This window comes from Heterocephalus glaber, unplaced genomic scaffold (assembly GCF_053883595.1).
Source record: "Heterocephalus glaber isolate CG9 unplaced genomic scaffold, H.glaber_assembly_v1.0 deba00001497, whole genome shotgun sequence".
In the NCBI taxonomy this organism is placed as follows: Eukaryota; Metazoa; Chordata; class Mammalia; order Rodentia; family Bathyergidae; genus Heterocephalus; species Heterocephalus glaber.
The window spans coordinates 70,693,389-70,719,507 of NW_028258320.1; positions in this window are offsets into that span (position 1 = coordinate 70,693,389).

Genomic DNA, 26,119 nt, shown 5'->3' on the forward strand with positions numbered 1-26,119 from the left:
CTTGGCCATGTAGACCCAGTTAGTTGCTCTGGTAACTTCTTCCTCCCATGTCCTCCATTTTGGTTGAGATTTCTAGATGGCCCTGGTGCCTTCAGGTCCCGAGGTGGGGACTGCTGAGTGGAATCACCAATGGAATCACTGCTGAGTCGGAACTGCTCTCCTGATAACTTCTCTCTTCATCCCCGACTCCTAGCATAGTGCACAGCCAGGGTGGCATAGCATTTCTGAATGAAAGAACTTCATTATTTACCAAACAGCTGTAAATGCTTTGTGTCCAAAGGCCTCTGACATAGGTATCATCATTTCCATTTCACAGGTGGTAAATTGAGGCTCTGAGGGGGTACATGACGCCCCAAAGTCCCCAGTTTCAGTCTGTTTTCAAACCACATCCACACACATATTTCTGTGACCTCCACAAGGACCCGGTGAGAGAGATATTAATAATAACCCATGTTACACAAATGTGCCGGATGGGGGGATATCAATCCCTGCATTCCCATTTCAGTTCTGTTCTCTTTTTCCAGAATCTTCCTTGGAGTTAAAAAGGAATAAGCTACTGGGGTTGGGAGGGAGGTCAGTTAGAAACTTGAAGAAGCCAAGTTACCCTTTCCAATTAATTACAAAAGCCTTTAGGGGCTCAATTCACCAAACCACCCTCAAGACCACAAGAATTTATGATCCTTCTAAAAATAGCCAAATGAGTTTCCGGAAGTATCTTAGTCAGAATCCAGCTCCATAAAGCATATAAATACATTTAAAATAGCAGTAAAGTATTTGCACTCTTCTTTCTTTTTATGCCTGAATATACTCTAAAGAGAAACATTGGCAGCCACTCCTCTAATAACACTATTTATATTTAATACATAGAGGTATAAACAGAAGCACAGGAGGTTCACATACCAGATCTTGGTTTATTTGCTTTAAATCTCAGAGGGAGACAGGCCTGACTTTGTACGGACAATAAGAACAAAGAGGGACACAAGGGTTCTCACCCCTTCCGTGGCTCCCAGAGCCTGTGCCTTTCGGCATTTACAGGTCCCTCTCTACTGAGGCAAGAGACCTTAAACAGGCTCAGCTCCTCAAATTGTGACAAGAAGAAGCATTTTTTGAAAAAGGCTTTGTGACAGTGACTGTAGTAAGGCTCTAGGAAAACTCAACTGGCACAAATTAGGGTGGACACAGAAAGAAACAATATTCTAACTTCACATAAAAGCTGTCCAAACTCCCCCCATCAAGCTGCTCCCCAGCCCCACCTTGTTTAGATTTCAGGCTCTGGAAGGAAATGTATTTCTTTTGACATTTCATAATGTCTTTTGACATGCAACATCCCTGCTAGGGCTTTTTATTTTTTTATTAAATGATGTAAGTTCTGTAACTGATACCAGTTGTCATCAAACATCATGAAAGCAAATCAAGCTTCAAGTCATCAATATTTATTGTCCCCAGTGGGGGAGAAGCTGTTTTTGGTTTGGGGCAGATGGGTTTAATTTTTAAGTTGAAGCCGACGCACCTAGTATACAGTATCAGACCAGCAAGGACCTGCCTACGTGGTACAATTGAGATGCTCAGGCAGCTGAAAGGAAGAGAATGGGAGAGAGAGAGATGGAGAAGGAGGGAGAAGGAGAGGAGGATGGGATGTGGGAAGAGGGGAAGGAAGGCGGGAGCGAGAGAGTGTGGGCTTAGGACTCGGACAATGCTTTTCCTATTGAAGGGACTTGAGGAAGCACCGTGCTTCGGAAGAGGCAGGCTGAGTGTGGCTTTTTAAAAAGTGAGGTAGAGAAAGCACACGCAAGGAAGAAGAGAAGGAAAGAGAATGTGAAAGCAATGGGGAAAGGATAGGATGAAATGGGAGAGAAAATGAAAGGGAAAAATATAAGATGGGAAAAAGAAAAAGAAAATGAGGGAGTAAAGTCAAAAGTTGAGAGGTTGGAAAGGAGAAGTGAAAGTGTGGGTGGAGAGTTTCAGTCAGGAGCTGCACCTTGTGCTTGCAGGGGGGACAGGGCCCGGCAGGGGTCCGGGCAGCGTGCGAGGGCTTGGTGGGCTTTGGGCCGGCCAGTCCCGGCCAGGCTAGGCAGGAATGAGTGCCTTTTCTCTTTGCATCCCCCTTGTCCTACCGGTATCCCCTTTCTGCCTGGAACTCACTGTCTTTCCTAGAAGGTTCAGGAGGGCTCTAGAGTCATCTCATCCTCTACCCTGAGGAAAGGTACCGTGCATCTCATTCACAACGAGGTGTAAATGGTGAGACTTTATGAGATACAACACATCTGACTGGTAGCACATGTTCTTTCCTTTTCTTTTGTTCAAATGACAACTTCTGAGATATCTGTCAGCCAGATGGAGAAATTTGAGGGGGATTTAAAGCCAATGACCAGCATCTCTCATCCGATAGACAGTCTATACTGTGTCCTGTATGTTCTTTTGGGGGATGAACTGTGTCGATCTAAGGTTCTTTGGGAAGTAATAGCCTGGAAAAGCGTGACCTAAGACAAACCTTAGGTCCTGAGGGCTCTGCTTGGGTCCCCAGTCCTGGCTGCTAAATAGAGTAGAAAGTAGGACCTGAGGGAGACAAAAGATGAGGAACCTTGTCATTTGTCCTTGGAGATTAGTGGGTTCTTTGCAGAGAGCTGGGCCTGGAAGTGAGGAGGGGTCAGCTATGGATGAGCTGCTCGGCAGTGTCCTTGAATGCCCAAACTCTGCCTAAGCTGGCTTTTGTGTTGATGTCAAAGTCAGAGGGAAGAAAGGCAGAGGGGAGGAAAAAAACAACAAAGAAGGTTTCCAAAAAAGCTCCTGGCAAAAAAGAAATAGGTCAAACCTCAAAGCAACCAGCAAAGTTTTCTTAATGGTCCTGCCCACCAGTTGCATTTGGAAATCAAAGGTCTTCATAGGATAGGGGCAAGGCCCTCTCCCATGGTATGGGGAAGGATCCTGAGGCAGGGAGGTCCCTGCAGAGGGTCCCACAGCATGTCAGAGCACCAGCAGACTGAGGCCAGTGTCTGATGTCTTCACCTTCTCTCCTCCTTGGAAGACTGAGAGACTGGGTTGTGTGCACATGTTCCCAACACAGCTCAGCTGTGTGTCTCCCACCTGACCACTGCCAAGTAGAGATGCTGCATTGTGCACCCCCCACCCCGTTCCATCTGGACAAGCACCAGGATCTTGTGCCACTGTGGTTTCACTTGTTCACCTACCGCCAGGCAATCCTTGAAAATGACCTAGGAGCTCATTTTTAGCTCCACTTTGTTTCTCTTGAAATGGCTTCCTTCCACCTCTGGCCAGGACCCAGCTGGGAATCCAGAGCTCACTCTTCAGTGGCATGGCCTTTGACCCTGGTCTGTCTTCAAATGACTTTCGGTCTTTATATTTCTGGAGAATTGTTTTCAAGAAGGCAGGGGATTAGGGCATGGCAGGCTGGCTGAAAAACAGGATGTCAATTACAAAGATCTGGAGCGCAGGCTGAATGACGAAATGTGACCCATCAATCATGGCTGGGGTGCATGGGCAGAGCAACCTCTGATAAACTGGATCTGAGAGGATATAAAAGATGATGGCCTTCGACTTCACTCTCATCATGGTCTTCCCATGCTGCTGTCTTCCTGTTTCTGCAGTGGCCCCTTCCTGAACGTGGGATGTATCTTCACTTTTCTTGTATTTCTCCTTTTCTTCACCTTTTCCTTTTCTTCTTTTACTTAAAATGAAAGTTCCTTTTTCTTCTTTGACTTTAAAATAAAAGTTGCGTTGACCTGTTCATCAGTTGTCTTGGCCAATCGAGTAGGGCAGAAAGAGCCTGGAACCACGGCGCACTGCTGACTGCTGATTCAATGGCTCCTGTTTCCCCACCTTCTCACCAACACTGACTTTCCTAATTTTTGCCAGTGGCATCTCATTGCTATTTTAATTAGTGATGAGCTTAAACTGTTCTCCATAAACTTCCTAGCCATTTAGTTCCCTGTTCTAGGAATGCCCATTGTGCCCAATTTGATGTCTCACTTTTGCCTTGCAGATTTGCCACAGCTTACATTCTAGAGCCTGATCCTTTGTTGATTTAGACAATGTGCATTATCTCCTCCTCCCGGTCTGCCACCCCTTCATTAACAATGGCTAGAGTGGCCATGTTTGAGTGGATATCCTTGATTTGGATGTAGTCAAGTTCACCATTTTTTGCCATGTGGTTTGTGTTTTTGGCATCTTACTGAAAATATTCATACTACACTAAGGTTAAAAAGATATTCTTTCTATACATTGTTCTATTGAATACCTAACATTTTTCTTTCACACTAAGTCTCTTTTTTTGAGTAGTTTTTGAATGTGGTTTGAATTAGAGCTACAACTTTATTCGTCTTCATCTAGTCAGTCTGTTACCCAAGCAGCATCTACTAAATTATTCATTTTTATCCCTCCACTGAATTCTGGTGCCTCCTTATCATAGATCATGAACCTCTTTCTGGATTCCTTTTTTATTCCATTTGCCTATTTGTCTGTTCCCACACTAGTATCCTACTATCTTTGTTACCATGTCTTTGTAGGATGTCTTGATATCTAACAGGGCAGAGTTTCCTTTGGTTCTTTATTTTTCAAAAATATTTTAGCTTTTGTGTAACTTTATTTTTCTAAAAATCCAAACAAGATGAGCTTTTATTGGAATAAAATAAAATTTAAAGAATTGACAAGTCGACATGCTAATAAATATGTCTTATGGCTTTATTCATTTGTGTATTTTTATTTAGATTTTTCTCTATAAAAGTCTTATATGTTTTTCATTAATTTCTACATACTCCCAGGGATGGAGGTAGGGCAGAATATTCTGAATTGTGACTGTTATTATAGTTTTCCTAGTAGGTTTTTGCTGGTAGAGAGAGGTCTGTTTTTGTTGTTTTATTTTTCCACCATTTCAAACATTAACTTCTTGAGACAAAATTGATAAACAGTGAGACACACTCATTTTAATCATAGGCTTTAATGAATATAGAAGTATAATGCATATGCCCACATAACCACTACTACAATCAAACATCGTCTCAAAAAGTTTTCTTCTACCACAGTTAATTCCAACCCCTTCCATTTATCCAAGGCAACCCCTGAATCCTTTCTATCACTATAATTTCATTCTCCAATTTTTGTTTGGAGAGACCATTCATTATTGTATATTGACCTTGTGGTATGAAATATTGTTAAATTAGTATACCATTTTCAATTGCAGACTTATAGATGTCTCAGGATTTTATACATAGAAAACTATGGCATCTCATTTCCAATTTGCACTTTCTAGGACCCCTGTTATAATACTGAACAGACAAGGTAAGAGCAATGCCTCCCTGCTTCTGCCCAAAGGAAGAAGACTTAAATGTTCACCACTAAGTATGATGTTAGCTATAGGTTTTCTTGTAGAGGACCACGTTTGTTTGGTTTTTTTGCTTAAATTCTTTTATTGGTACATTTTAGGTATACAATGCATTTCCATTTATCATTGGGTGTTTGTTCCTGTACATGCTGTGTCTTGGTTCTTATTTTTTCCCCATTACCTGTGCGCCCTTCACCCCTCCACCCTTCCCTATTTACATTTCCATTATTTTTTCTTTTCTCATAATTTTTCCTTTCCATTCTTTCCTTTCTCCATTTCCTCCCACAACCCCTACCCCTTTGGACCTTTTCCTATTTCAAAGTATCAATTATTAGTTATTAATCCTTTTAATCCTTATTTACACTCTCAGTGTAGAAGGCCACTTTGAGGAAGTTTCTTTCTATTCCTAGTTTGTTGCAAGTCATTATCACGTCATATTAAATTTTATCAAATGTTTTCTATATTTATGAAAGTAATTGTATGAGTTTTTCTTTATTTTATTAATAAGGCAAATTATGTTTATTGATTTTTGAATATTAAACCACTGTTACATTTCTGGGATAAACTCCACTTGTCACAATGTATTACATGCATTAATATATATATAATTACAGTTATTAATATTTTTAAAAATCTTTGTGTTTTTTTAATTTTTAAATTTTTATTAGTACACTTTTGTGGTTCATAATGATTGCATTCATTGTGAGGAGCTGTTACAGGTGTGTAACACATCTTAATCTTTTTACTTCCCTCTCCTTCCCCTTCTTCCTCCCTCCCTCCACCTCTTGGACTCCTTCCCATTTGCAAAAGATCTATCTCACCATTCCCTATTATCTGCCTTTCGTTTTTCTCTTGAAATTACTTATACTTGGAGTTTCTCATATAAGAGAAATCACGTGATATCAAGCTTGTGTTTCTGATTTGTTTCACTTAACATTATTGTCTGAAGGTCCATCCATCTTCCTACAAATGATTGAAATTTATCATTGTTATGGTAGTTATGAATACTTTTTAAGGATTTTAGCATGTATATATGTGAAGTGCATTGATTCATAATTGTCCTTACTTATAATGTCTTTGCTTTATTTTGATATTCAAGTAATCCCAGCTGCAACACATGAGTTTAAAATTACTCCCTCTTACTTTGTTTTCTAAAATAATTTGTTAGGATTAAAGTTGTTTCTTCTTGTATATTTGATGTACATCATCAGTAAAGCCACATGAGCTGGGACAACTTTTTGTAGGAAACCTTTACTTTTTCTTTTCTTGTTGCAGTACTAGGGATTGAACCCGGGGAATACTGAGCTATATCCTCAGCCCTTTTTATTTTACTTTTTTCATTTTAAGACAGGATCTCACTAAGTTACCCAGACTGGCCTCAAGCTTGAGATTCTCCTGTCTCAGGCTTCCCAGTAGCTGGGATTACAGGTATTGGTTATTCCCAGCATCTTTCTTTTTTCTTGACCAGTATGGTTAAAGACTACCAGTTTTATGGTTGTTTTCAAGAAACTAGCTTCTGTTTCATTGATTTTTCTCTCTTATTTTTGTCTGCTTCACTTTTGTGTGTCCCTGTTCTTTTACTACGTTTAGGCTTATTTTGTTCTATTTTTCTAGGAGCATTTAAGGTTACAAATCTTCCTCTAAACACTTACTGTGTTTATATTTGAACTTGCTGCTGTTTATATTTTTCTATATCTTCCATTTCTCTCCTCATTGTGTTTATATTTTCCTTTAAATCCTTGATCATATTTATAATAGCTACTTTAAAGCCCTTAGTTGTTAATTCCATCATTTTTGTGTTTTTCATATTTGTTTCTTTTGACTTTTCTTTCTTTCTTGTCTGTGAGTTTCATTTTCCCATTTCTTGTTATTTTGAATAATTTTTAATTGAATGCTGCACATTGAGAATTTTGTTTTTCAGTGCTAGATTTTGTTGTTGCTTCCAGAACATGGAGTTTGTTCTGGTAGGTGGTTTAGTTACTTGCACATCTGCTCGATCATTTTAAGGCTTGTTTTTAAAGCTTCTGTTAGGATAGGTTTAGAGTAAATCTTCTCTGGGCTAGTTAATTTTTGCTAAGGTGTCACTTTTAGTTACTTTACAGAAGAATTCCAGGTTTTATGGCCTCTCTTCCTCACTTGATCAGAAATCAAGTATCTCTCTCAGCCATGTGCAAAGTTGTTTGTTTTGCCAGTCTCCAACATGCTTTGCCTAGCCTGCCCTTTCTGCATGTGTACATCTTAGTTGTCAGCAGAAACTCATGGAATTCTATGTGTAGCTCCCTCATCTCTGGCTCTCTGCCCCGTCAGGTTGTGGTAGCCTCAAACTCTGATCTCCTTCTACTTAACTCTGTGATGCAGCAGGTACTGCTTGGGACACTCACTCCTCACGGCCTGGTGCTTTGGAAGCTATGCCGGGCCAGGGATTGCGCGGCCAACCTCATTCATTTTCTTTCTTTCAGGGACCATAGTTTTGTGCTGTCTGTTGTTTGCCTGAAAACAGCTGTTTCATATATTTTAATCCTATTTTCTAGTTGTTTGTCTTAGGATAGTAAGTCTAGTCTCAGTTACTTCAATATGACCATAAGTAGAAGTCAAAGACAACTTCGTTTCACTAAAGTATGTAAATGACTCTTGAATCTGGCAATCTTGCCAAGAATCTCATGATTCTTAAGAGTTTTTCAGTGTTTTCTGTTAGATTCACTATGGAAATCATCATTATCACCTCCAAATAAGGACAGATTTTTCTTCTTATTCTCTCAGTTTATGTATTTTATTTCATTTTCTTATATGGCACTTTTGGACAGGGTGTCCTGTACTACATCACTTAGTAAAAGGATAGCATGTATCTTTGTCTTATTGACAATCTTAGTAGAATAAATCTGAAAATTTTAAAGTTTAATTTTTGCACAATTGTTTGGTATCTACCGTTTTTCAAGTGAAGGAAAAAAATTTTTAAGTGCTTTTTTGAGTTAAAAATTATAACTAGTGGGCCAGGGATTTAGCTCAGTGGTTTTGCCGCCTGCTGCACAAGCACAAGGACCCAAGTTCGATCCCTGGTACAAAAAAAAAATTATAACTAGTATTAACCTTTATTAAGAACACATTCTGAATCTATTGAGATAACTTCATGTTTCTTCTTTACTATATTAATATGTTGAATTATAGTAGGATTTCTCAGATTAAGCCATCTGTGCACTGTGAAATTCACTCTATTTAGTCATTATTTTTGCCAGGTAACTGAGAGTCAGTTGGCTAACATTGTTTTAGCATATTTTTTTAATTCTGAGAAAGTTTTCAAATGAGGAATATTCCTGTAATAAAATACATTAGGCTTTCCTCTTTCTGATTTCATAAACTACTTGTAGAAGGTAGGAATTATCTTTTACTTGACAATTGAATACAACTTACTTCTAAAACTGATACTAGGGCTTAGAATGGACAGCTATTTGGACACCATGCCTATTATTTTATCCAGACTCTATGCATATCTGTACTACATATACGGCCTGTTAGTCGCTTCGCAGCGTTGGCTATCAGGACAGCTGTCACTGTATCACAATACAAGTGCTCAGTAGCCCTTACTTAACAATGGCCCCCAAATGTAAGACTAAGGACGCTTGCAATTTGGCTATGCCACACAGTGCTTCCTCAGTTCTCGATGAGAAAAGAACACCAACAAAAAAATTCTATGTTGAGGCTTCTAAGAAAGAATCTTCTCTCCATGAAACTATGAAGACGAAAACAGAAATTCATGCCGGTTTTGTGGTCACACCTCAAACTGTAAAAGTTATGGCCACCAAGCAAGATACGTGTTTAGTTAAGATGAAAAAACATTCGATTTGTGGAAAAGCATGTTCTCACTTCTGGCAGTGCAGTCTCATCAGAAAGTACTGAGCTTATGTGAAGACTTCGGCGAGGGATCTCCTGAAGTTCCCCAGTGACTGCAATGCACCAGGCCATTTACTGTAAGCAAGGGACAGTTTTACAGATTCAGGAATAGTTACATATAGGTCTGATGCCACCTGTGGGGCAGGACATATGTCCCATGGATAAGGGGGACTATTGTGTTCTCTAGTCATTCACTATATCTACAGACACTTATCTGTATTCACTACGTGTCTATTTATATATATATATATATATATATATATATATATATATATATATATATCTATCTCCCCCTGTTTTAATATCTAAGTGAAAAGAACTTACAGTGAAAGAACTGGTCAGTATCCTGACTGGCATGGTGTATATATGAACCTAATATGGGATAAAATTGCATGAGACTGAAGTACATGCACACACACACACACACATGCTCACGCATGCACACATACACACATCCATTCAAGTGTAACTGGGGGATTTTGAATAAAATCAGTGTATTATATCAATGTCAATATCCTTGTTGACATGGAGTATTTTAGCTTTACAAAATATGGCCATTGGGGAAAACTGGGTTAAGAGTGTAACAGTTCTCTCTCTCGGTATTTCTTGTCTCCTCCAGGAACAGTTCATTTCCTACCTTGCTGCCTCCTGCTGAGCTTTTTTGCTACAAACTATCCCCATTTCACAAGTAGCCTCAAGCAACAATTAGTCCTGCATGTAATTTCTGAATCAAATAGCTGGCTTGGGTGAGAGCTGGGAAGCAGATGTAGCCCGAGGTGAAGTCACCACCAGTGTTAAGGGAAGGTGGGCAGGGGGTGGGGAGAAGAGCAGATGCCCAGGCAGCCTGGAGTGTGGCCCAGAGCTCTAAACTTAGAGCCCCCAGAACCTGGGCCCTGGAACCTGTGGACATGTTACCTTCCATGGCCAAAGGGACTTGGGAGGTGCCCTCGAGGTTAGGGACTGAGCTGGGGGAATTGTCTGGGTTTTCTGGGAGCGGGCCACCTAATCACAAACCGTGGAGAACTTTTCCTGGCAGTGGTCAGAGGGAGATACGACTACAGAAACATTGTCAGAGGGATGCAGGTTGCTGGCTCTGAAGATGGAAAAGGGAGCCACAAGCCAAGGAGTGCAGGTGGCTTCCGGGAGCTGGACGGGGACATGCAGGACATGGATTGTCCCTAGAGCCTCCGGAAGGAGGAACACAACCCTGCCCACACCTTGGCGTCAATCCAGTAAGACCTGCGTCTGACTGCTGTGCGATTCTTAACTCTGCCGTTTTAGGCCGTGAGGTCAGTGGTGATGTGTCACTGCAGCACAGGAAGGGGACAGAGCCTGGCTCCCACTCCAGCCCTGCCCCTCAGCTCTCCCTGTGCTTCAGTCCCTTCATCAATAAAATGACCAATTCATTTTTGTAATGCAAGGGTGCTCTCAGCCCAGCCAGCTCAAGGGGACGGGTCTACTGAGTCTCAGAGTAACGCAGTGGGTCCTCTCCCCCGTCCCTGTACCAGTGGTGGCCATGGGGTTCCGCTGCTCTCTCCTCGCGGTTCCCGGGAGGAGGAGGTCTTGTGCCCCGGCCTTTCACAAGAAACATTTCTTGCTCAGCCCCCTACAGCTCCCCTCAACTTAGCCCAGGGGAAAAGACTCTGCTCTAAGTTAACTTCACAAACCCCAGTTGCATGCCCAGTAAAACTCAATGTTCACTGCTGTGAGAATCAACCTGAAGCATTTTTAAAAGACAGAATCCCAGACCCCATCCCAGACCTTCAAGGCCCTGCAAATGTGCATTCTTCCAAAGAATACTGGGACATTTGAGACATGGAGGATTTTATTTAGGCTCCTCCAATGGCATTTCTCTATCATTTGGGGCAAGTAATTTCATCTTTCTGGATCTCATTTTTCTCACTTGTAACCCAGAAGTATGGAACTCGGTGATCTCTAAGGTTCCTGACATACCTGAAGATCTTTCACATACGGGGGCATCTTTTTTGCATTTTCTGACGACACCTTAGGACTTTACCCCTTCTCGGGGAAATGTCAGTTTTCTCTGGACAAGGCCGGCACTGTAGATCTGGGCCTCTGGAGTGAGTCTAAACTGAGACTGTGGCAGAGCCTAGAATTTGTTTTAAAATCTGTAAGTGAATTTTTAGTCCATAAAAAGGTAAAATAAAAACATGAGTGCTCACCATCCTGATGAACAACATCAGAGATGGAAACCAGTCCAAGACTGTGGAAGTCATGCTGCGTGTGGAATGAGGTGGAGACAAGTGGGAAGCCAGGGGTGTGGAGGAGCCGGCCTCTTCCAGCTCTGGGAAGTAGAAAATACGCCACTCTGCCCATTTCCTTCTGCTGGCATGGGAAGCAGACAGGAAGTCTGCTTGGAGCTTTTCCATCACCTGCTGGATGTTACACGGGAGCAAGCAATTGCGCTTCCTCTCCCTCCTTCTTAGGTGTGGATTCTGAGCTGGCCCGGCCTGGTGGGACCGTATCGCAATGCTAAGAAAAGAACAACGAAATTCAGAGAAAAGAAGGGGCTGGTTCAAAGTCACACCTTCTCCTCTAACCACAGGCATCTGAATTATGCCCATTGCATTGGTCAGAAAAGGCTAAGCTGTGCTACAGTAACAAAGAGCCCCCAAATCATAGTATCTTAGCATAACAAGCTTTATTTCTCATTCAAAAGTGCATTATGGGTTGATAGAGGGTTCTGTTCAACGTAGACAGAGGCAGTTAGGCTGGTAGAGCAGCCATCACTTCAAACACTGCGCTCATGGCACCAGCGGGAACAGAGACGTTTGGACAGTCAAACACTCTGGCCTGAAGGTGGTGCAGGTTGCTGCTGCTCACACTCAGTCTGAGCTACCCAAGAGGCTCCAGCCAGCTACACAGAGAATGGGAAAGGAAGCACAGGTGCAAGCCCAGCATGCATCAGGACAGCAGAGCAGAAAATATCTGGCCAACAGTACCATCACACTCGTCTTTTAGGTCCTGTCCTCTTCCTGCTTACCTTCCACACAAAGCCTCTCCACATCCCCATGGTACGCTTTCCTGCAAGTTCTGTTTGTGATGCTCTTAACTGGAGGGATGGGAAAAGAAGTACGAATTATGTTTTTGAATTGCAGAGCTGCGAGCAAGAGGCAAAAAAGCCCCAGGATACACTGGGCTGCAGAGCCTCCCTGTTTAGGAACGTTGGGTGGAGCTGGTTGTGTCCTGTGGCTCTCACTCTGGGGACAATGGAGTCCCCACAGGCCTGGGGCTGTGGATCACGTGAGGTCACCAATCCGACACTGGCATCTGCATCTCTCTCCTGGGAACACACCCACAGACAGGGAGGGCATCCTGCTTCCCGCTCCGGGATGGATGCCGAGAGAGCAGGTGGCCTGGGCTTCCCTTCCTCCTTTGTTCTCTGTCCTTCTGTCCCTATACTGAAACCTTGTGGTGATGAAGTCATAACTGTCTCGTGGGGTGGACCAGGGAACCCCCAGGACCAACTTTTCCCTCCCCTTCCTCTTTCTGGCTAAGTCAGGTGCTGGCTCCAGTGACTCCCAGCTCTCTAAGGCGGAAGAGCCATCTCTTCTCTGCTCTCTCTTCCAAAAGTCTGGATCTGGACTTCCATTCTGATGCCTGCACTGACCACTTGGAGTTCAGTAAGTTGCCCACCCACTTACCTTTCTCCCGCATGGACTAAGAACTCCAGGAAGATAGGACGGCATTTTCTCTCTCTCCACCCCAGACCAGCCCAGTGCCCAGCAGAGACTGGGCAGAGCCAGAACTCCCACATAATACTTGCTGACTAAGACCTGTCAGCACCAGAGGGGAGAGGCAAGGCCCAGAATTGCCAGTTCTTAAGACCCCTAGATGGCTCTAATGAGCCACCGGCTGCAGAAACACTGCCAGAAGCTGCCACCTTCATTTCAAAGATGGGGAAGTAGACCCTGAAAGGGGAAGGATATTTGCCAGGGCCTCACAGCCAGGAAAAGACAAAGTGGACCTTGAGTCTCAGCATGCTTTTACCTCAGAAATGTATACACACCGGGAATGGAATTCCGTTGCTGCAACTTCAACACCTATAGCACTGGGCATGGATGCAGGACAAAGTGGGATAAATTAATATCACTTCCAGAGACACGAGCCATTTTCGTTAGCTTTTATTTAACAACTACAAAGCACCAACATTTTAAGTGCTTTATAAATATCATCCAAACCTTGAGATAAGCCTTGGTGATCATAACCACTTTTTCCCCTACTTTACAGTTGAAGACACGAAGGCACAGAAAGGGTCAGAGAGCTACCAAATGGTGGAGGAGAAACTTGAACTGGGGCAATTGAATGGAGGGAGGGTCCATGCGCTGGCTCTCCTCATGGCCCTGGCGGGCAGGGTCCTTTCTCACTCTTTGATCCAAAAAGCTCAATCCAATGCCCAGCAGCTCAGGTAGGGCCCAATTCTTTTTTTAGTAGACCCCTAGGCTTTTCCCCCAGCATCTTCCCTTCAAGTCTTGCTCTCCAGACTTCTGAAAACTTCCAGGAAAACTGGGAGGTGCCAGCTACAGTCTTCACCTTGATAGTGTTACTCAAGGCTAGCTTACAGCAGCTCTGCACCCAGGCCAGAAGTGGACTGGTGACTTGCAATGCAAATGTGCTTGACCTTTGCAGCCCTGTTTATAGCCACATCTAGGAATCCTCCCAGGAATCACCTCGAAGCACCCAGCCGAGCCTTTGGTTATTTAGAATGCCACAGATTTATGGTGGCATGTGACATAGCAAGCATTCTGTGTCGCAAGGCAGTCACCTTGGAACTGGCGAGTGTCCTAGAGCCCCAGGGCCATTCAGTGGGTCCTTAATCAACCAACTCTTTCTGCTCAGATCTGATCCTTCGGCAGGAATGTTATCCAGCTTGTGAGAGGAGCTGTCAGGAGCTGAGGGTAAACGCCCGTGTGTACCTCCGAGTTCTTGGACAAAGCCATGAAGCCACATAACAGCAGCTCTGGGTGACAGAGATGGTATATATGTTATATGTGTTCAGCCCCTGCAGCTGGGCCCAGGAGGGCACTCAACACATGGGGCTCCCTTCTCAGCCCCTGGATAAAATGCCCTGTCCTGGAAGAGAATTCCAAAAACTTCCTGACAATCAAAAGTATATTCTGGTGGTGCTCTTTTCTCAAATTCCCAAATAATATCAGACATGAATTTATCTTCACTCTGGAGCAGGGGGAGTGATGTCAAGTTGGGAAATTGCGAGGAAAAAGAGCGTGGGTTTGCAGGAGTTGCCAGAGTGCGCTGCTCTGGCCGGCAGGCGCCACAAGGTGGCAGCATTTCTGAGCGGTCCTGGTGGGCTTGGGCTGCCCCGGGGTGGGTGGGTTACTTTGGCCCTGAGTCAAGGGCTCGTCCCTCCTTGTGTCCAGGAGGATTAAGAGTCCTGACCTGCGGTGCTCTCCTCTCCAGCCAGAGCAGAAGCGCTGGATCTCTGGCCCACATTCAGCTGTTTCAATAAAATCAGTCTTGAACCCAAGCGCCTGTTGGCTAGGGGCCCCGCGGACACTGGGCCGATTGTTTTTCTGTTTGTACTTGGCCAGATGTGCGTGGGCCGAGGAGCTCTGCGCTGCTTTAGAAAGCGCAGTCAGCCAGCCTCAGTCCGTGCGCTCCGGAGGACCTCATCGACTCTGCGTGGCCTGGCACCGAAGTGGAGTCCCCTTTTCCCAGCATCTGCATCAATTGTCGGCTGTGAAATACTGGCAGATTTTGCTATGAAAGCCATTCCTGCACCTGACTTGCACATCTTATTCGTGCGTTCACTTTTTTGTTAGCATTTATTCAACCTCTCGTATGAATCAGATACTCTTCTCCGTCCTGGGGACACAAGAATGCCTGATTGGCCCCATCATGGGGCTTGTATCCAGTGGTGGTGGGGATCAATCACAATTACAGTTCTGTGTAGAGTGTATGGCTGGGACTCTAGAAGACTCCACCACTTATTAGCTGTTGATCTTGGGCAAGTTTCTTAGCCAAAGCCTCTGTGTATGGTCTCTGAGATTTTTGCATGAGATGGCTGTGAAGGTTAATGGATAAATCCACGTGATAATACCTGTCATATAAATGCCAGGCGAGTGCTATTTTTATTACTGCTATACAGCCTCCACAACACCAGAGGGCGCTATTCACATAGACCATGCTTGCAACTGGTAGTGACAGCCTAGACTTCACCTCTCAGAGTCTGTTTCCTCATATGCATCATCAGAGGACTGTGATGAGGTTAAAATGGGGTATGGAAAGAACATTAAGTATTTAGCTCAGTAGCTAGTGCCAGTTATCAGGTCTAGATGCCCCAATTATCAAGGCTAAATATAAAGACTTTAGATCTGCCCCGGGAGCCATACCTTAAGCCCCAGGGTGCCCATTAAGGGATGCATTTGACTAATTAACAATGAATTTTTATCTAGTAATTCTTCTACTACCTGAAGGAGCCACTCAGAGAGTTGAGTCAACCAAGTATGTATCAGTGTGTGCACAATGCTGTTTCTGAGCATCCAAGACATGGTCTGTGCCCACCTCTACATAGCAGGAAGAGGATCTGCTCAGCTTTCTGGTTGGCAGAGAATCAGCCAAGGGAAGGGAGAAGGGAAGCCACACCTTTGTTGAATGACTTAAGCAAATTCTCAGTCAAAAGGCAGCTACTAGCCAGCTAGATATCGTCTCATGGAATCCTCAGGGTAGCCCTGAGATGTAGGCCCTGTACTAGCATCCCGTTACATGGATGAGAAAATAGAGTCCAGTGCCACCAAAAAAATACATGATGGAACTGGGGTTAGTGTGATTCCAGAGCCTGAAGTCTTTTCACAGCAGAGTTGCCTCAAGTGGTTTGACAGAGGTAAAACTAGAATTCTATGGCTTAGTTTGTCCCCAGAAGAATACAAGGCATTTAAATGCTGTTGAATTGGGCCAGTGGGTCAATTCAGCCCAAATGGGGCAAGCCACCAGCTCCCCATGTGGATGCACACAGACAGCTAGACAAGTATTAAACTGCTTTCCTGTCAGCGGGTGGTGGTATGAATACCTCTCCAGCCCACACTCAGCCCCCTCCATGGGCCGACTCTGGTGGGTGCATTGCTCACTTGCAGAGAAGGAATCTCTGAGAGCCTGGGTCCTATGCCAAGACCACCCTCCTCTCACCCCATCCCTAGGAAGAGCTCATTGTCTCAGACAATCAGGGGACATTAACCCTGTTCAGACACCGGAAGGATGGCATTTTAAAGTCCTCACTGGAGAGGAGAAATGTCTCCAAAGTGTCCTTTATTTAAATAGGACAACAGTACCCTTCACTGGCCCTGTAGAGCTAAGGAGGGTGAAGACAGCCCAGAGAACAGAGTTGTGCCTTAAATCAAGGTGCGAAGAGCTACTGTGTTCTTGCCCCTGGGATTTGAGGGCATCCTAGCCAATCATGGCTTGAAGTGGTCCTCAGACAAAGGAAAAATAGTTGTTACCAGAATGAGAATGGAGCATTTGAGTCCAACAGGGCGTGAAATAGGACTCAAAGGTCCACCTTGTGTTTTTCTTAACACTTGGTTGGGAGCGGGGAGTAGACATCCAGTCTGGATCCATCCCCCTTCTTCTGAGAGCAGCATCCTGAGTCTTTCCTGGGAAGCCACATCAACCTCCCCTCAGCCTTCTGATTTACATGAAGATCACTCCATTCACCAGCTCCAGGATGGGCACATGGGACCGGCCAGTGTGGGGCCCACACCCTGGAGAAATAGGTGTGTATCGTCAGCCAGACCACCAGAGACTCATTCCTGAGATTTTGCTGGAATCTGGGAACAAGATACTCTTCTCGCCAAAGTTGCTAAACTTGCTGCCCATGGGCCTGCCTCTGCTGGAGGCCATGTTGTCCCCACAGGGTGAATGGCTTCGGGTTGGAGCCAGCCCAGGGGAAAGCAGAGAAAGGAGATAGCAAGACTAAGATTCCCGGTGACATCTTCTGAGCAGCGGGATTCAGCCATGACTTTTCCAGTTATGTGAGTTAATATGTTTCTTTAGGTGTGTATGAAAATATGAGTTCAGCTTCAGTCTCTTAGATCTACAAGTATCCTGGGTAATGTAGAAATATTTCCCAAATAGGCCAGTAAATTGGGTGCTGGGAATACAATGAAAATTTTACTTCAAGTTTATTTGACACCTAATATCCACCAGTATTGTGTTATGCTGTTTGCATAGTAGGAGAAATTGTACTGTGCCTAGGCTATATCTTGAAGAAAATAAAGAAACCTAAATAAATAATGAACCTCCCAAGACTTGCTTCTCCGGAGTGAGAAAGGGTTGAGTTTGAATTCTAGCTCTGCTAATTGCCTTGGAAACTGTCATGGGCCTCAGTTTCCTCATCTGCAATATGGTCATGAAAAGAACAGCTAAGCCACTAGGTCATGATCTGAAATAGTAAGAAGAGCAGCTCTGTAAACACATCTGTAAGACGAAACTGAGAGCCAAAAAAGGCCATGCAGGGTCATCCAGCTCGGGGTGGCAAAGCTGGAATTTGAACCCAGATGTGTGGCTTAGATCTTCCATTCCTGATCGTCATATTTACCATCTCTTGACACTAAAAGAGATTAATAAATTTGCCCAACACTGAACCCCATAATAATATCCAAGAAGTGCTTGTCCCATGACTTGACACAGTAAACTTCAGGACGTGTCAGGGATAAGGAGGAGAAAGAAGAGTGTTACCAAGCACTAAACTCCTCTGGTAAGAAGAGTAATTAGTTGGTCTTGTGTCTGCAGGAGGCTAGGTTTGGACTCTACCTGTGAACACAGGGATGGCACTGGGTTCTCTTGTCTCTGGTTTCTCACAGGATTTAAATGAGATCAGTGTTGTTGGTCTCCATCTTCTATGACCACATACTGGCCTTGGATTCAGAACTGTTTCTTAAAACACAGGTGGCCAAAGGGATGCATCTGGGCCTGGTGAGGATTTTCGAAAGAGGTGTCTGGAACAGAACCTCTGCTCTTTCTGCCTGTGAGTCTGCAGCTTGGGCCCAGGGCTGCATCTGCCCACCCCACACTGCTTCCGGTCTGGTCCTCTCTCTCTCTTTCTCTCTCTGTTTTCCATCTCCCTCTTACCTGGGCTGTTTCCAAGGTGCAGGAAGAAGAACGTAACCAAAATTGGCCAATCTCTGAACCAGAGCAAGGAAAGGCTGGGTCGGCCTGGCCCTCGGCCTCCTGCCATGACCTGACTTGTTTCCATAACCAATTTCCAGCCTCTTTCCTGATGTTTTTAGAAGCTTTTATCACATCTGAAAAATCTTCCCAAATAGCAACAAACTCTCCCAGAAAAAAAAAAAAATACGTGTTTTGATGAGTTAAGTGTAAATGAATCAAAACCATATGGGTTAAATTTCCCCTGAAATACACTCAGCAATAACCATTAAGGACAAATGCTTAGGAGCAACATGGGCTGGGGGTAAAGGGCTGGGTTCTGCCTTGGAACATCTGTGTCCTTCAGCAACAGGGCGCGCACATCCCCAAAGTCCCAGACCCCCTAACTCACACTGAGTTTTGAACAGATGAGCTGACAGTCTTAGACTGGAACCTAATGGACAAACACTGGGCAAACACTGCCATAACCAAATGCACCTTGTTTTGGCTGTTCTTGCTGGGAGTCTCTCTTTGAAAAGTGGTGAACTTGTTCAAGATGGTAAACAACTGCTGTGACTTGGGTGGGACTTGTCCCTGCCAAAACTCATGTTGGAATCTAACGACCAATGTAATGGTATTAGGAGGATCTGGGCATTCAGAGGGGCTGGGTGAGGGGGTTCGACCCTTGTCAATGGAATAATGTGGTCCCCACAAGAATTGGTTGGTTATCACACAGACGGTCCCCCTTTGTGCCCTTCTTTTCCTTTTGCACTCGTGCCTGCTTGCCCTTCTGCTTTTCTGTCATGAGAGCCAAACCATAAGCTAAGTAGATGGGACTGCCTGCAACTCTGAACTAAATAAACCTCTTTTCTTTATAAATTACCCAGTCTCAGCCATCTGGTCAACAGCGACAGAAAATGGGCTGGAGACAACCTTGAATAGACGAGTTGATTTGTTCATTCATTGAAGGGACATTTACTGAGCACCTAATTTGCATAAGAAATGGTAAAATAACACGAGGCATAGAGAAATAAGGCAAAGAGAGAGCAGGAGTCCCCACTGCAGAAGGATCTGGCTCTTCTGCCCCTCTACCTCTGTCACGATGCTATTTTCCCTGCTGCGACTTCTCAGTGGGTCTCCTTTGCTGTCAGTGACACCCGGTTCTCTGCCAGAGGCTTTCAGACCAGTCCAGGGCTGTTTTCTCATGGCCTTGGTTGAGGTAGGAACACACTGGATGACAGATGATCTGTTTACTCTCCTGCCCCATGAATGCACTGCTTGTTCATCAGACCCTTGCTTCCCCTACAGACAGCAAGGCAGCCTCCTAACTGGTCATCCTCCATGTCCTCTTCCATCCTCCACCTACCATCTGAATCTGATCACAATATTCTCTACCATTCAGAGAGCCTGAGTTCCCCAGTGTGAAGCCTGAGCTCCATGGAACGGCAGGCAGGGCCTCTGCAGGAACAGGGCTTCACTCCTTCAAGCATTTTTCTTCATTCTTCCTTCTTCACTTGATATCTTGTAATTTGACAACACCAGAGTGATAATAGATTACACCACCATGAACCCCTTGATTTCTCACCGCTCTCCTCTTGCTGGTGTGCTCTCTCTAGATTCTGTGAGATAATGATGCTTTTGTTCCATCAAGTAAAAGGTTCCATGGGCAAGAAAGTTCTCAGAAGTGGGCATCAGAAAAAGGTTGTTAAATAGACTTTTATTGCAGGACATCTTGGAGCCTATACTAGGCTCATGTACGTTGTGGATCTCTGAAACCAAACTTTGTTTGATAGCAGAATCTCATTTTCCTCAACTATTTAGTACTACCTGTGGTTTCTGGGAACACAGTTGAAGAAAGCTGCCCCAACAATGACTCGCTCTACAACCTGGAGGAAGAAAAGTACTTTTTGTTATTCAAAGAACATTTACTGAACATAGCTTGAGTATCTCCTATCCAAAATGCCTGAGACTAGAAGTGCTTCAGATTTCAGTTTTCTCCATTTAGAAATACTCACATAGACCTCACAGGTAGAGCAGCCCTAATCTGAAATGATGGAAAATCTGAAACTTTTGGAGTGTCACATCAGTGCTCAAAGTTTTAGACTTTTGGAGCACTTTGGATTTTGCTTTGTTTTTGTTTGTTTGGTACCGGGGATTGAACTCAGGACCTTGTGCTTGCAAGACACACAGTGGAACCACTGAGCTAAATCCCCGGTCCTGTACTTTGGATTTTGGACTTTTTGGGTTAAGAATGTTTAACCTGTCCCTGACTTGCATCAAATTGAAAAGTAATAGGGAGGCAAAAAGAAAGAGAACAGCATTCCTTCCATGGATGGAACCAGCTTTTCTGATTGTGCTTCAATCTCATTTTGATCAAGTTTATGTTTGTAGTTCTCAAAGACCTAGGAGAGATCAAGGAGCTATATTTGAAGCTTTTTCAAGAAACCCAGTAGAGTTCCAAGGATTTAGCTCAGTGGTTCTGCTACCTGCCTCACAAGTGCAAGGTCCTGAGTTCGATCCCCAGTACCAAAAAAAAGAAAAAGAAACATGGTAGAAAAAACACACAAGGTAAAACCTGTGATGAAGTTTTCGAGCCCCTTGCCGGAGAGGATTTTCAGGTTGATAGATTGTGCGCAGTCTACTGTGTCACCCTCAGCCTCAGATTGGGAGAACGTGGCTCAACTGGCCATTGTAAGTTGGTGGGGGAGTGGGAGTGATCTCAGACCTACACATAAAGCCTCATTGGTCTTTTCCTGTCAAGCCTTGCCTCCTATCTCCTGTTTTCTTACAAGTTCTGCCTTGCCCTAGGAGCTTCCCTCTTTTATTCTTTTCTGCTTCTCTTGGATTGAAACAATTTTGCCTTTTTATTGGTCAAGTCTGCCCACCTAAGCCTCCAAAACCTTTCCAAAAATACTCCATTGCTTTCTCTGCCTACTGGTTTTCTCCAGTCAAATATTCCAGGGAAAACAGCAACTGGACTTCCTGGGTTACCAAGGGTAATGAACTCTTGCTTCAGAGGGGAAAGGAAAAGCGAAGAGAGATCAAGTGTTCTGCTCTGGCAGCCTTCATGGAAGTTCTGTGGCTAGAGGATCAGTGTCTACATATAAATAAGCATTCAAGACAGGGGGTAAGGACCAGAAGCTGGAAGGGCACAGAACCTGGAATCTGAGGCTCTGGGCATGAACAGAGCTACATCGAGGACAGGAAACAAAGCATTGCACATTGAGGGGAAGAAACCTTCTCAGACATCTGCACAGAACCCAGAGACATGCTGACATCCAAGGGCTGGGGGCCAGGCACAGTTAAGAGTCAAGACCCTTGGCACAGAGAGGACCTATGTGATCATTCTGGAGCTTCTTCAGAAGCATTCTTGAGGAATGGACAAGTGGAAACCAGAGAAGAAGTAGGGCAAGATGACTACAGCTGCCCATATACTCCTTGAGGGTAAGGATCATGGCGTCTCTTTATCCACTGTTATATCCAGGCCCTTAGCACAGAACCTGACATGTGAGATGCATTTCATAAATACAACTGCATGGGTAAATACTAAACATGTAAGTTTTCCTTTAGAGGATGTCCATGAATGCATGGTTATCTCTCTGAGAGGGACTCATTTTCAACAGTCAGGATGATGTGTCTTGTGCTTCCTAATTTCACCCTTAAAAGCAGTCATGACCTACTTTCACTCTAGGATCTGGGAGATTTGGAATATATAGACTTTCTCAGACATGGCAAGGATTCATGTGGCTTGTTTAAATGTACAGAGAAGTAAGTGAACAGCATGTCAGTATGTAGGAAGTGGATCTGGGGAAAGGAAATAAAAGTCATTTTCAAAGAGCTCTTCAAAACAGTTGGTGCTGATATTAGAGCTAGAGAAAGATGAGGCTACTATCTGCTTATTCAACTAAGCCTCCACATACAGACCAGACTTTTAAGTACATAGATGGTGTTCTTTCTCCAACCAAGAGATGATCTTCCCCTAAATGGTTACAGTTGGAAAATAAAATTTATGATTGAGGAATCATAAGACTTAAAGTACAGAAAACGTTTATAACATAGGTTACATGCAAGCATATAAAAGCTTTTCAAATAAATTAAGAGAAAATATGTCCAAAAAACACATACACCTGACAAAAGTCTATTATCTAGAATTTATTTTTCAGAAATTAACTCTCAAGTCTGGATAACAACAAAAAACACACTTCAAGTAGAAAATGAGCAAAAGGTATGAACAGGCATTTGACTAAAGAGGACAGAAGATGGAGAAATAAACACATGTGAAAATGTTCCCATCATTATCCATTAAAAAAATGCAAACCAAATCCACAGTGAGATATCATGAATACCTCCCAGGATGGCTAAAATAAAAAATGAGTACAACACTAAGTGCCAGAGAAGATGTGGACAAGGTAGATCATTCATTCCTTACTATTGGAAATGGTATTGACATTGGAAAACAGCTTGGCAGTTTCTTATAAAACCGCACATGTAGTCCCATAGGACCTTGTAATTGCACTGTTGGGCATTCACTCCATAAAAACATGAAGGTGTATGTTCACACAGAAGCCCATACACACATATTCACAGCAACTTTACTCATCAAAATTCAAATCTGGGAACAACCTAGATGTCCTTCAACAGGTGAATGTTAAACAGACTGTTTCATAGCCATACCATGGACTCCTACTCAGTAATAAAAAGGGAACTAACTATTGGCACTCAAAACAACCAGAATGAATCTCCTAGGATGATACCGAGTAAACAAAGCTAGCACCAAACAGCTACCTATTATGTGCTTCTACTTATATAACATTCTAGAAATGACATAATTCTAGAAATGGGCACACATCAGTGGTTGCCAGGGGTTTGTGATAGCAGCAGGGGCAAAACAGAGATAAGTGTGATTATAAAAGGGCAAAGGCACAGTCCTTATGGTGATGAAATTGTTCTATATTCTGACTGCGGTAGTGACAAAACTGTGCAGAACTACACACATATGTTACCACATGGTAGGAGTATTAGTACCTCTCATTAGCATAAGGATCCTAGGAAGCATAGCACAAAGCCAAAAGCAAAATGAGATTTCCCCACATGTGACTGAAAACTGGGCCAGAAGAAGGAAGGCAAACGTGAGGCTCCCAGAGCCCGTCTTGTCTTGTTAACTGGCTAATGAAGAGGCATAGTGTCTCTTCCAGTTTCAACTCAAAGTTTCGGAGGAACTTCAGGTTTGAGAACATTTGCACAAATTCCTGAGGAATGGAGCATGATGATGAAGAAGCCACATCAAAGCAAATCTCTATAATTTTTGTTATTTTCCCAAAGAGAAGAATGACAGGAGAGAAATGATTGAACCAAATTAGAGAGGATCTGAGGACTGAAGACTGAGATAGCCTGGCCCTGATTCTTACACATCTGAGGGACAACGGCCACACTACATGTAAAAATAGGACTCGGACCCACAACTGCAGCAAACTGCTATCTATAATAAACAACCCAATAAGCCAGAGCCCTATGAAAAAGAACATTTCTGACACATAAAGAGACTTAGTCTGTATCATGGACCTTTTTGACTTGCAGGAAGTCTGTATCAATAAATGCTCACTAAAAAAACAGATGTCATGTAAGATATAATCTTATATACGTATTTACGAGGTAGATTTACAGAGGCTGCCTGCAGAGTCAGGTGTGGAAGGAGGCAAAGGGCTGTCTGTGTGCTGGAGATTTGAAGGCCAGGAGCTCACTGCAGAGTCCTGTGTAGTCCGTATCCTGAAGCCAAAGGGTCTGTGCTGGAAGCCAGGAGGTGGGGGTCAAGTCGGAGCAGAAGACTGGAGCTCCTCTGAAGAAGCAGAGGTGAGCCTTCCTCTTCTTCCCCTTTTTATCCCTTCAGGCTATAAGCCTGTTGGTGGGCGCCACTCACACCCAGGGCGGGCCTTCCACCTTTAGGAAGTCCTTTCGGTCACACCCAAACCTGTGCTGAACCAGTCAGTTGGGTGTTTCTTACTCAAGTTGGCCCAATAGTTAACTATCACAGTCAGACTGCGCTCTTTAGTGACAACCCAGAAAGACTAAAGAATTCCTTGTGTGACAGTGAACCCCACATGGTCAGGACTTGGTCAATAACTGACAGTTTCCCTGGTTTTTGTCACTACTTGCAACTTACAACAACCACAGAGAGTCAGATATATAGAGCAAAGCCAATCCCACGGGTGTCCACTTCTAGCTGGCCGACCCCAAACCCCAAGCCACCAGCCTCCACTGGAGCCACCCGAAGCTCCTTTCCTAACTCTAAAGCCCCGCTCCTCTGCCTGCCCTTGGGTCTCTGCCTATGAGAATGGCAGTGATGGTGGCTGACTTCCTTGCTAAAGCAAGCTCAGAAGGAACAGCCTTTGCTTTCCATATTTGGTTATCTTGGTTTATTCCGCACTCATTTCTAGGTGTTTGTGGGATAAAGGCTTTTAAACAACCAATGGAATCATCTGCTTTTCTGATTCTGTTTCCTGCCGCACCAGGCAGTGAATAGGTGATTGTCAGCTGCTCCTTCCTTTGGCCTGTGAAGTTCCCCCCAGGCTCCACCTCTGGCTTGTGCCTGGATGGCTCCCTGAGCTTTGGAACAGGCCTGACAGTCAGCATCAGGGCCTCTGGCAGGGCGCAAGTGGCTGTTCATCACCGGTGTCTGTTCTCATTCGTCCATGCTCTTGCCTGATCTAGGAGTCCCCGTGCTAGATGATCACTAGATAAATATTTTGTTTTGTTTTGTTTTTTGGTACCGGGGATTGAACTCGGGTCCTTGCGCTGGCACAGCAGGTGGTGAAACCACTGAGCGAAATCCCCAGCCCTAGATAAATATTTTGGATATTTCCATCCTCCATAGCACCCCAAGCTAAATTCCTGCTGACCCCAAACCTCAATTCAGCACTATGTTTCTTACTAAAAATTACCTTAGAAGGGGCTGGGGATTTAGTTCAGTGGTTTTGCTGCCTGCTGTGCAAGCGCCAGGACCCGAGTTCGATCCTCAGTACCAAAAAAAAAGTTACCTTAGAAGACAAAGAGCTGTGGGTGGGCTTCTAACCTCAGCACTAACTAGCAAAGCAAGCCCCATCCTCTCCCTGTCTTGTCCCTGCATTGAAGTGAGGACTGGCTCCTGCTCTGTTCAGCCCTGCAGCGTCACGGTCCAACTCCTCCCAGCCCATGTGCACTGTGGCATTAGAGATCTCAGAATGGCCACTCCTGAAGGGCTGAGCCATCGGAGAAGGAGGCCCAGGCAAGCCAGTGGTGTTTCCATTGCCTGGCTGAACAGGGCAAGCTCCAGGCAAAATCAAGTTCCTGTTTGTCCATTTTACCATTCCGGCACCCCACCTCCTGAGCTGCCACACCCTGCGTTATGACCCACAGCTCACTGACTTGGTTCCCCTGGGAACACGTTTTCAAAGTGGAACAACCCAGAGTTCACAAAAGTTGCCTGACTGTGACATTATATCATACTTCTTCTGTATCTGACTGTCCACCTCAGTGTCTCCCCTAAAAACCATTCTTTTTTTTTTTGGTACCGGGGATTGAACTTGGGTCCTTGCACTTACGAGGCAGGCACCAGAACCACTGAGCTAAATCCCCGGACTTTATAAAAACCATTCTTACTGACCGTCGTTAAAAACAAAACTAAACAAAACCCTCATTCCCACTTAAAGGCCTAAATCCCGGGGAGCCAGAGCAGAGGACAGTTTGTCTCCTCTAAAGTTCAGAAATAAAAATGACTTTCTCCTTTCCATGGCTGTT